This window comes from Mandrillus leucophaeus, unplaced genomic scaffold (assembly GCF_000951045.1).
Source record: "Mandrillus leucophaeus isolate KB7577 unplaced genomic scaffold, Mleu.le_1.0 Scaffold367, whole genome shotgun sequence".
Taxonomy (NCBI): Eukaryota; Metazoa; Chordata; class Mammalia; order Primates; family Cercopithecidae; genus Mandrillus; species Mandrillus leucophaeus.
Window position 1 is genome coordinate 1,280,235 of NW_012103887.1, and position 11,144 is coordinate 1,291,378.

An 11,144-nucleotide genomic window follows, 5' to 3' on the forward strand; every position below is an offset into this window, starting at 1 on the left:
TTCTGTTGCGTTGGTCTTTATGTCTGTGTCTATGCTGGTACAACATTGTTTGGGGTACTGAAGCATTGCAGTAAGTTTGAAACCAGGAGGTCTTAAGATGTGTATAAGAGACAGATTATATACAGTATACAGTATATACATATATACTGTATAATTATATACTGTATATAATTTATTACATATATACTCTATACTGTACATAATTTATTATATATACTGTATTATATATACATATATACTGTATAATTATATACTGTATACACATATACTGTATATAACTATACAGTATATAATATACAGCATATTGTATAGAATATATATAGTATATTGTGTATAATATAAAGCTATCCTAAATTATTAAAAGACCAGAAACCAAATTGAAAAATGGACAAAGGATGTAAAGAAACAGTTCAAAGAAAAATGTAGATTTTAAAATATTTGCTTTTTTTTATATTGTGGTAAAATATGTGTAACAGAAAACTTACCATTTTAACCATTTTGAGGTGTACAATTCAGTGGCATTAAGTACAAATACATTGTTTTGCAACTATCACCACTTTCCATTTCCAAACCCGTTTTATCCCAAAGTGAAACTCTGTATCCGTGGAACAATAGCTCCCCGTTTCCCTTCCCCCCATTCCCTGGCAACCACCATCCTACTTTTTGTGTCTATGAATTTAACTGCTCTAGCTACGTCATAAAAATGGAAGCGTATGGTATTTGCTTTTTTTGTGTCTGGCTTATTGTACTTAATCTTTTCAAAGTTTATCTGTGTTGTAGGATGTATTAGAATTTCTTTTCTTTTTAACACTGAATATCATTGTGTGTGTTGACCATATTTGCTTACCCATTCATTCATCTGTGGATGGACATTTGGGCTTTTTCTACCCTTTGGCTATTGTGAATGCTGCTATAAACATGGGTATCTGTGCAAATTCCCACTTTTAATTCTTTTGGGTATATACCCACAAGTGGAATTACTGGATTGTATGCTGGTTACTGTTCTCCACAGTGGCTGTGCCGTCTTACTTTCCCACCAGCAGTGTGCAAGAGTTCTGACTTCTCCACATCCAGCATTTGCTGTTTTCTGGGTTTTTGCTGTTTGTTCTGGTTTGTGGTTGGTTTTTTTGATGGTAGCCATACTTATATGTGTCAGTTGGTATTGCATTGTGGTTTTGATTTGCATTTTCATGATTAGTGATGCTCAGCACTTTATCCTGTGCTTAGTGGTCATTTGCATATCTTCTGTAAAGGAATGTATATTTTAAAAGCTTTGCTTATGTTTAAATTTGATTATTTTGTTGTCGTTGCTGAGGCCTTTATATAGCCTGGATATTGATTACTTATCAGATATATAATGTGTGGATATTTTCTCCCCCTCTCTGAATATTATATTTCAGTCTATTGATTGTATCCTCAGACACATAAAAGTTTTTAACTTTGGTGAAGTTTATGTATTTTCGTTGTTCGTCATTGTGCTTTCACTGTTATATCCAAGAAATTATTGCCAGATTCTATGTTATGAAACTTTTGCCCTATGTTTTCTTCTAAGGGTTTTATAGTTTTAGCTCTTACAATTAGATGTTTGGTCCATTTTGAATAAAGTTTTTTATATGGTGTAAAGTAAGGGTCCAACTTCATTATTTTCCATGTGAATATTTTTTTTCTAACACTATTTAAAAAATGCTGTCCTTTCCCCATTGAATAGTGTTGGCTCCTTTGTTAAATATCATGACCATAATTTTTGGTTCTTTATTTCTGTTGCGTTGGTCTTTATGTCTGTGTCTATGCTGGTACAACATTGTTTGGGGTACTGAAGCATTGCAGTAAGTTTGAAACCAGGAGGTCTTAGTCCTCTAACTGTTCATTTTTAAGATTGATTTGGCTACTTGGGTTTTTTTTTTTTTTTGAGATTTCATCTGTATTTTAGAATAGGTTTTTCTATTTTTGCAAATACTGGGATTTTATAGGGATTTTATTGAATCCGTAGATGACTATAGATAACAATGGCATCTTGACAAGGTTTTATCTTCAGTCCATAAACACATGATGTCTTTTCATTTATTTGTGTCCTGTTTAATATCTTTCTGCAATGTTTATAGTTTTCACCGTACAGGTTTTCCATTTCCTTAAGTCGGTTTCTAAGTATTCTTTTGATGCTATCATAAATGATACTGTTTTCTTGATTTCTTCTTCAGATAGTTTATAGAAATACAACTATTTTTTGTATATTGATTTTGTATCCCACAGCTTTGCTGAATTTTATTTATTGCATCTGACAGTTTATTTCACAGAAACTAAGTTTTTTTTTTTTTTGAGATGGAGTCTCGTCTTGTTACCCAGGCTGGAGACCAGTCGTGTGATCTCGGTTTCCTGTAACCTCCGCTTCCCAGGTTCAAACGATTCTCTTGCCTTGGCCTCCCGAGTAGCTAGGATTACAAGCGCCTGCTACCATGCGCAGCTATTTTTTGTATTTTTAGTAGAGATGGGGTTTCATCATGTTGACCAGGCTGGTCTCAAACTCCTGACCTTGTGATCCGCCCGCCTTGGCCTCCCAAAGTGCTGGGGTTACAGGCGTGAGCCACCACACCCGGCCAAGATTTTTAATATATAAGATTTATGTCATCTGCAAATAGATAATTTTACTTTTTAAAAAATTGGAATATCTTTTATTCTTTTACTTGCCTTATCTTTATAACTAACTAGAACCTTCAGGACTATATTAAAGAGAAGTGGCAAAAGCAGGCATCCTTGTTTTAGCTCTTAGGGTAAAAGCTTTCGGTTTTTCACCATAATGTTAGCTGTCTTGTTGTTATTGTTTTTTTTTTTTTTTAATATAACATATTATGTTAAGGTGTTTTCTTTTTATAGTTTATTAAGTATCTTTTATCATGAACATGGGTTAAATTTTGACAAGTGCTTTTTCTTTAAGATCACAGATTTTTTTCTTAATGTGATATTACACTGATTTTCATGTGTTGCAATGTGCTTTTATTTCAGGAGTCAATTATACTCATTCATGGTGTATAATCTTTTTAATGTGCTGCTAAATTTGAATTGCTGGTATTTTGTTGAGGATTTTTGCATCAGCATTTGTAAGGGATGTTTGTTGGTAGTTTTCTTATGGTGTCTTTGGCTTGGTGTCAGAGTACTGGCTTCATAGAATGTTAGAAAATATTACCCCCTCTTCAACATTCTGAAGGAGTTGGAGGAAAACTGGTGTTAATTCTGCTTTACACATTGGGTAGAATTCAACAGTGAAGCCATCTGGCCCAGGGCTCTTCTTTGTTACTGGGTTTTTGGTTACTGATGAATCTCCTTGCTAACTCTCCTTGCTCAATAGGTTTATTCAGCTTTTCTGATTCAGTCTTAGTAGGTGTTTTGTTTCTAGGAATTTGTTCGTTTTTATTTAGGTTATTCAATTTTTTTGGTGTACAGTTCTTTATGGTACTCTTACATCCTTTTTTAACTGTAAATTTAGTAGTAACGTACCCATTTTGTTTCTGAGTTAGTAATTTGAGTATCCTCCTTTGTTGTCAATCTAGTTAAAGATTTGTCAGTTTTGTTGATGTTTTTCAGAGAACAAACTCGGTTTTGTTGATTTTTTTTTTTTAATACTGTTTTTCTATTCTCTTATTTCACTTATTTCCACTGCTATCTTTATTTTTTCTCTTGTGCTAACTTTTAGTTGTTCTGTCTTTTCCCCTCTGTTTTTAGTTCCTTAGGTGTAAAGTTAAGTTACTGATTTGGTATCTTATTTTTTAATCATTTATAGCTATAAATGATTTTCTTATAGTACAGCTTTTGATGTATCTCTTAACTTTTGGTACTTCATATTTTTAATTTGTGTCTAGATATTTTCTATTTTCTCTTGCGATTTCTTCTTTTATGCAACCTTGAGTGTTTAATACCTGTATTTTTGGACCTAAAATGTGTAGCCTACAGAATTTTCCTGATTTGTTACAATTTCATTTGTTGTAAGTTTTTATTTCAGAATTAAATGTGTGTATCAACATTTGTTATATTCTCATAAACTTTGTAACACATGGAGATTCCTGGTCCACATACATAAGCCTCTACATAAATATTATTTTGAAGCATTTAACCTTTTAATATTCCAAATGTCTAAAAGAAATTGAGATTTGGGTTTCTGGGATGAAATCGTGGTAGTTGACTGAGAAATGCTTAAAAATTAGACAAAACTTTAAGTTAAATTTTACCTTCAACATTCAACCTGAATGAGTTGCCCTGTATTGCTGTTAATAAAAAATAAGTCTTATAAAAGCAAACTTCAGGGAATGTTCCTCCCACCCTGCAGTTGACATCTCAATTAAAAGCTGCACAAAATCTTTATGGCCTTCTGCACTTATTACTTTCGAATTCCAACTTTTTCTAGTTAAAAATTTTCCAAACAGAATCCTGTGTATTTAAAAGACAAATGAGTTTTTAGTTGAAATGCTTAAGCAGCTTTGGAGAAGTTAAAACACTTGTGCTTATTCTTGTCTTAACTAGTTTCTTTAACATAACTACATTTTAAGAGTTTGATTTAATATTAAATTCCTCTAAACTTTGGTTAAGAAGCAGAAAGCATTACATGAGATGCTTGTTGACATATGCTTTCAAGGAATCTCTTTTAAAAATGTTAAAGGTGGAACTATTTAACGTAAAATTAAATCTTTATGTGTTTGCATTATTTGAAAAATTATGTCTCACAGCTTTTTAAATGCCCAAGTAGGATACATATTTTCCCTTTGTAATATGAGGATAAATGTAGTTACCATGAGCTGACTACATGCCACATGACATGCTAAACTTTTTCTGCATATTTATCTCCTAATCTTCAGAATTGTCTAATAAGTTTGGCAGTTTTATTATCTTCATTTTTATAACCATTCTTGATTCATTAGTCTCATCATTTTTCTGTTCTTGATACTTTACGTATGTTTATGTTTGTTCATGTGCTTTTATTTCTAATAATAAACATTTAGAAATTAGAAAACTGAGATTTTTATAGTGGAATAAATTGTCCATGGGACACTCAGCTATAAGACGCAGAGCCAGGATTAAAACTGGTGCCTATCTGATTCTAAAACCTACGATGGTAACTACTATAATTGCAGAAAAACTTACTTGATCATTCTCCATGAATTAACTTATCTGTCTCTTTCTCCTCTCACTCTTCATTTTTTTCTTTTCTTTCTTTTTTTTTTTTTTTTGAAACAGAGTCTTGCTTTGTCACCCAGACTGTAGTGCAGTGGCACCATCTCAGCTCACTGCAAGCTCTGCCTCCCGGGTTCAAGCGATTCTCCTGCCTCAGCCTCCCGAGTAGCTGGGACTACAGGCATCTGCCACCACACCCGGCTAACTTTTTGTATTTTTTAGTAGAGACGGGGTTTCACAGTGTTAGCCAGGATGGTCTCGATCTCCTGACCTCATGATCCACCTGCCTCAGCCTTCCAAAGTGCTGGGATTACAGGCGTGAGCTACTGCGCCTGGCCATCATTTTTTCTTAGTACTCATTACTACTTGGGGGGTGTGTGTAGCTTTTTTTTTTCTTTTCTTTTTTTTTTTTTTAATAGAGATGGGGTCTTGCCGTGATAATCATGCATGTATATTTTTAACTTGCTGTCTCTCTTGCTCTTTTGTTCACTGTTCTCCTGAAAGAGTTAAGGCATTTGTATGTGGTTTGTAGGTATTGGTTGATACTTGAATGAATGAATGTAATTAGTGTATTCTGTATACTATCAGGGCGTATATTATTAAAGATGTGATAAATTTCATGATTTCCTCTCTTTATGTTGTTATTCCTATATTGCAGCAGTCCCCAATCTTCTCGGCACCAGGGACTGGTTTCATGGAAGACAACTTTTCCATTAACCGGGCAGGGGGATGGTTTCAGGATGATTCAAGTACATTATATTTATTGCATACTTTATTTCTATTATTATTGCATTGTAATATATAATGAAATAATTATACAACTCACTATAATGTAGAATCAGTGGGAGCCCTGAGCTCGTTTTCCTGTGAGTAGACAGTTCCATCAGGGGTGATGGGAGACAGTGACACCCAAAATGTAGTGTTTATGTCCAGTCTACTCCCTAATCTTATTTTGGTTGCTGTCACTGCAAAAAACGCTGTTTCACAAAGACAGGATGTTGGAAATGGAAGCAGGTGTTTCAGTGATACTATTGACAAGGAAATGTCAGTGCTCCTATGGAGAACAGAAATGGCTTCACTGTCCTTAAGTTTTACATAATAACATTTGCTATTATTGGTCCTTCTCTGTGTTCTTTTTTTCCCCCCGATATCTCTTCTCTCTTCTTCCTCCTCTTAAATGGTACATATAATCCTGTTCTTTTATTTCTAAATTTGTAAATGCTTTTCAATGCCTGCAGGTCTTTACTGATACCTCTACAATCATTTAACTCCAATTCCATTTCAGTAGCTAAGCTGCCTATCTGGAATTTCCATTGGTTGTTATACTTACCACAAGGTTGATAAATCTGAAATTCGGTGCTATAGATAATTTTCTTGCGGTAGTCTAAAAATATGTTCAAAATTATTTGAAACTTCAAAAAGCATGAGGGATCTTCAAAAAGTACATGGGAAATGCATATTTCTGCATAGATTTCAAAAATATTTTGCACTCGTACTAACTTGTTATAACATGTCTGAACAGGATCTAATTTGAGGAATTATAATAAGAAAACTAAAACACCAATTTGAAAAGAGGTCCCATTAGAGGAACATGAATTCTGCTAAAATTAAAGCTAGAATAAACATCAAATTTATGGCGATTTGGGGTGAAAGAATCGTAAAATCACTGATTCTTTGTGACAAGTTTATGAGGACAATACCCCCCAACATTTGCAAGTTTACAAATGAGTCACTCATTTGAAGAAGGGATAATAAGATATTGAAGATAAAGCCTGCAGTGGCAGACAATTCACATTAATTCACCAGAAAAAAAAAAAATCAATCTTGTTCATGCCCTGCTTTAGAAATGACAACAGCATAAACAGCCAACACCATAGCCATCTCCATTGGTTAAATTTACACAATTTTGAAAAATTTTCCACTCAATAGATTTGAAAATTCTGGTTCCCAGGTCAGTTGCAGACAAGAGCAGAGCTTTCAACTGAAATTTTACATAAGTGGAATCAAGATCTTGAAGCATCTCTTCAAATAATTGTAAGAGGAGGTCAAACACAGCTGTTCCAGTGAAATCTTCAAGACAAAACACAGTCAAAGCGATGACTACGAAGAGGTGAAAGTGGTCTAGTCACAGCAAAAGGTGACTGGTTTAGAACAAAGCTCATAGCAACAGTGTCTTAGGATGCTCAAGGCATTTTGCTTGTTGACTTTCCAGAGGGCTCAAAACAAGAAACCCCAGTAACAGGTGTTATGAGAGTATTTTGAGAAAGTTAGCCAAAGCTTTAGAAGAAAAGCTTCCAGGAAACTTCACCAGAGAATTCTTCTCTGCCACAACAATGTTCCTTCTCATTTCTCTCATCAAAAAAAAAAAAAAAAGACAATTTTGCCAGAGTTTCAAAGGGAAATTATTAAGCATCCATCTTTTAGCCCTGATTTGGCTGCCACTAACTTCTTTTTCTTTCCTGATTTTTAAAAAACTTGAAAGGACACCCATTTTTCTTCAGTTAATAATGTAAAAAAGACTGTCTTGACATGGTGAAATTCCCAGGACCTTAGTTTTTGTAGGGCCGGTATTACTGCTTATAAAAGTGTCTTCAACTTGATGAAGCTTATGTTGAGAAATAAAGTCTCTATATTTTTGTGTTTTATTTTCATATTTCACAAACTTATTGAAGTCCTTTCATAGACCCTAATTCTCTTCTTCCTGAAGGTATATCCAGCTTAATCATCCTTTCTGGTGAATAGAATATGTTGGAAATGACCATGTATGACTTCTGAGTCTCGGTCATAAAAGATTTTACCACTCATGCTTTGCTTTTTCCGAAGTCACTCATTCTGGAAGAAACCAGCAACTATTTGGTGAGAACAGTCAACACAGGCATATTCATAGTGTACTACAACCTTCAACCCCTGGGCTCAAGTGACCCTCCAACCTCAGCGTCCTGAGTAGCTGGGACGACAGGTGCATGCCACCACGTTTGGCTCTATGCTTCCTAACTTACACCCATCCTACCAGTGCTTCTAGTGTCCTAACATTTGCTGGATTCCACTTAAGTGGCCTATGAGGATTTGCATTCTTGGTTTTCCTGAGCCTTATTTGAGTTGGACAGAAGCGAGAGGGAAGGGGACAAAAGACAGCAAAGAGGCCAGAGTCTCTCTCTGCACATGTCCCTAGTCCCCCGACACCCCACTTTCATAGGAAAGGGAGCAGGGCATAAAAAGAGGAAAAAAGACCAGGATGGGAAATAAGGCAGTGCTTATGGAGGCTGCTCTGCAGTGACCATCGCCCTCCTGAGGTGAGGACAGGAGCTCACATTTCAAGCACTCGGATCGTAGATTTTAGGTGACGGATGACACCAGGGATTCTGTCAGTGATACAGCCCTGAAGGTGGGGAAAAGCCTGTCCACAGCCCTTGCTACAGGAGCTGAGGCTTCAATATGCCTTTATGTATGTATGTGAAAATGATGTTCAAAACTCAATCTATCTCCCAGTGAAGATCATACTTTTAGTCAATTGGAGGCCAACGTGAGGTGAGGAGCAATTACTTGGAAATGAATTATCTGCTGGAAAAGAGTAGCAAAACTGATCACAGAATGTGTGACTATCCGTTTGTGGATGTCACCAAGACACTATTTATGAATAATTGTAAAGGTCTTGGCAGGCCGAGGCAGGAGGATAACTTGAGGCCAGGAGCTTAGGACTGTGGTGAGCTGTGATTGCTTCACCACACTCCAGCCTGGGTGACAGAGTGAGACCCCATCTCGGGGAAAAAAAAAAAAAGGGCACAGAATAATCATAAGGGAAATTTAAGACTATTGCCATGACATCACGGTGACTCTAGGGTGTGGTCTCAGGGAGGCCTGGTTGCACCACACAAGCGACACTGTGTCCTAAGACCTTTCAGGTGCACGACTGAAGATGGACAAAATTAAGCCTCTAATGAATCTCCTATGATGCCTTTGTTTCAGGTGAAGAAAGAGGTTCTGAGAGATTGACATACCCAAGGTCACACAGCTAATAAGTGGCAGAACTAATACTCAAATCTGTATTTCTCTAATACCATAGTTCTAGAATAGCTTTCACTATAATGGGCACACTTATTTATTAATTTATTTTCCAATATTTATTGAGCTTTGGGCAAGCAGAGATAAGACAGTGCTGCTTTCAAAGACCCGCCCGCCCCACCCCGGTCTGCTGGGGTCCTCAAGCACACCACTCATGTTATAGTGAGCCAGGTGGTAAAGGCTGGGACTGGGGACTCCAGACCCAGCACGAAGAATGTGAAAGGAGGTCAAGGCAGAAAAGAGTATGCCTGGTACAAGTTCTAAAGACAAGTAGGCATTGGCCGGCAGTGACAGTGAAAGGGGAGCTTCAGCTGAGGAAACAGCATGGAAATTTATGAATGGGAGAAAGATCCAGGGAAGAAGAAGTAGCTATGGAGGCCAGGGGTGTGTGCAGTATGGGAGGCCTCTGGAGAAGGCACAGGATGAGTGGGAGAGGAGCTGGGACTAGATCTGAACTCTTGATGTGTCAGGCTAGGGAAATGAGAATTTATCCTGCCACAAATTGGGGCACCAGCAAAGTATGTTTAGAGCAGTCAGTCTGTGGTCAAATGAATATGTTGGGAAGAGCTCTCTTGAGTCGTCTTGGATGTAGGCAATATTGGAGGCAAGAAGATTGTTTCAGAAACCAGAAGAAAGGATGATAGGCATGAGAGGTGCTTCACAAAAGCACTGGGGGTGTACAGGATGAATATATTTGGAAATAATTTAGAGCAGTAAAAATTGTTGCCTGTTGGGTGATGGGGAGACAATGGTAACTCACAGGTTTCTGGTGTGGGTGATTAGCGGGTTGGAAGGGTGGTCCCACCATTGTGAAAGTAGGTACAAGGTAGTGGATGGAAGAGGTAGTTAAGGGGGTTGAACTAATTTACACTCCCACCAACACTGCAAAAGCGTTCCTATTCTCCACATCCTTGCCAGCCTCTGTTGTCTCCTGCTTTTTATGATCGCCATTCCAACTGGCGTGAGATAGTATCCCATGGTGGTTTTGATTTGCATTTCTCTAATGACCCGGGATGGTCCTGGCATATTTTCAATCTTTTTTTTTTTCAATTTTTAAAAAGTTTTATTTTTAATTGACATATAGTGGTACATATTTATGGAGGTACAAAGGGATGTTTTGACACATATAGAGAGGGTTTTAAATTGTCGATACATATTAGAAATATTTTCAGCTTGGGCCCAAAGGTAGAATATTTCCTGAGTCCTTACATATCTGATAATGATGATCTATTTCTTCATACGTCAAACAAGATTTCAGAGTAAAATAGAAAAATTCTTCGGTCATAACATTTCCACTCAAAACTCTATAGTCACTAATGCATCAATTTCATTTTTAATGTAATAAAGAATAAATATGAATCAGAGTTTTTAAATATCATTTTCTATTTTTCTGGTCAATATTTTTTTTATTATACTTTAAGTTCTAGAGTACAGGTGCACAACGTGCAGGTTTGTTACATATGTATATGTATGCCATGTTGGTGTGCTGTACCCATTAACTCGTCATTTACATTAGGTGTATCTCCTAATGCTATCCTTCCCCCCTCCCAACAATAGGCCCTGGTGTGTGATGTTCCTCTTCTTGTGTCCAAGTGATCTCATTGTTCAGTTCCCACCTATGAGTGAGAACACGTGTTTGGTTTTCTGTTTTTGCAATAGTTTGCTCAGAATGATGGTTTCCAGCTGCATCCACGTCCCTACAAAGGACACGAACTCATCCTTTTTTATGGCTGCATAGTATTCCGTGGTGTATATGTGCCACATTTCCTTAATCCAGTCTGTCACTGATGGACATTTGGGTTGATTCCAAGTCTTTGCTGTTGTGAATAGTGCCGCAATAAACATACGTGTGCATGTGTCTTTATAGCAGCATGATTTATAATCCTTTGGGCATATACCCAGTAACGGGATGGCTGGATCAA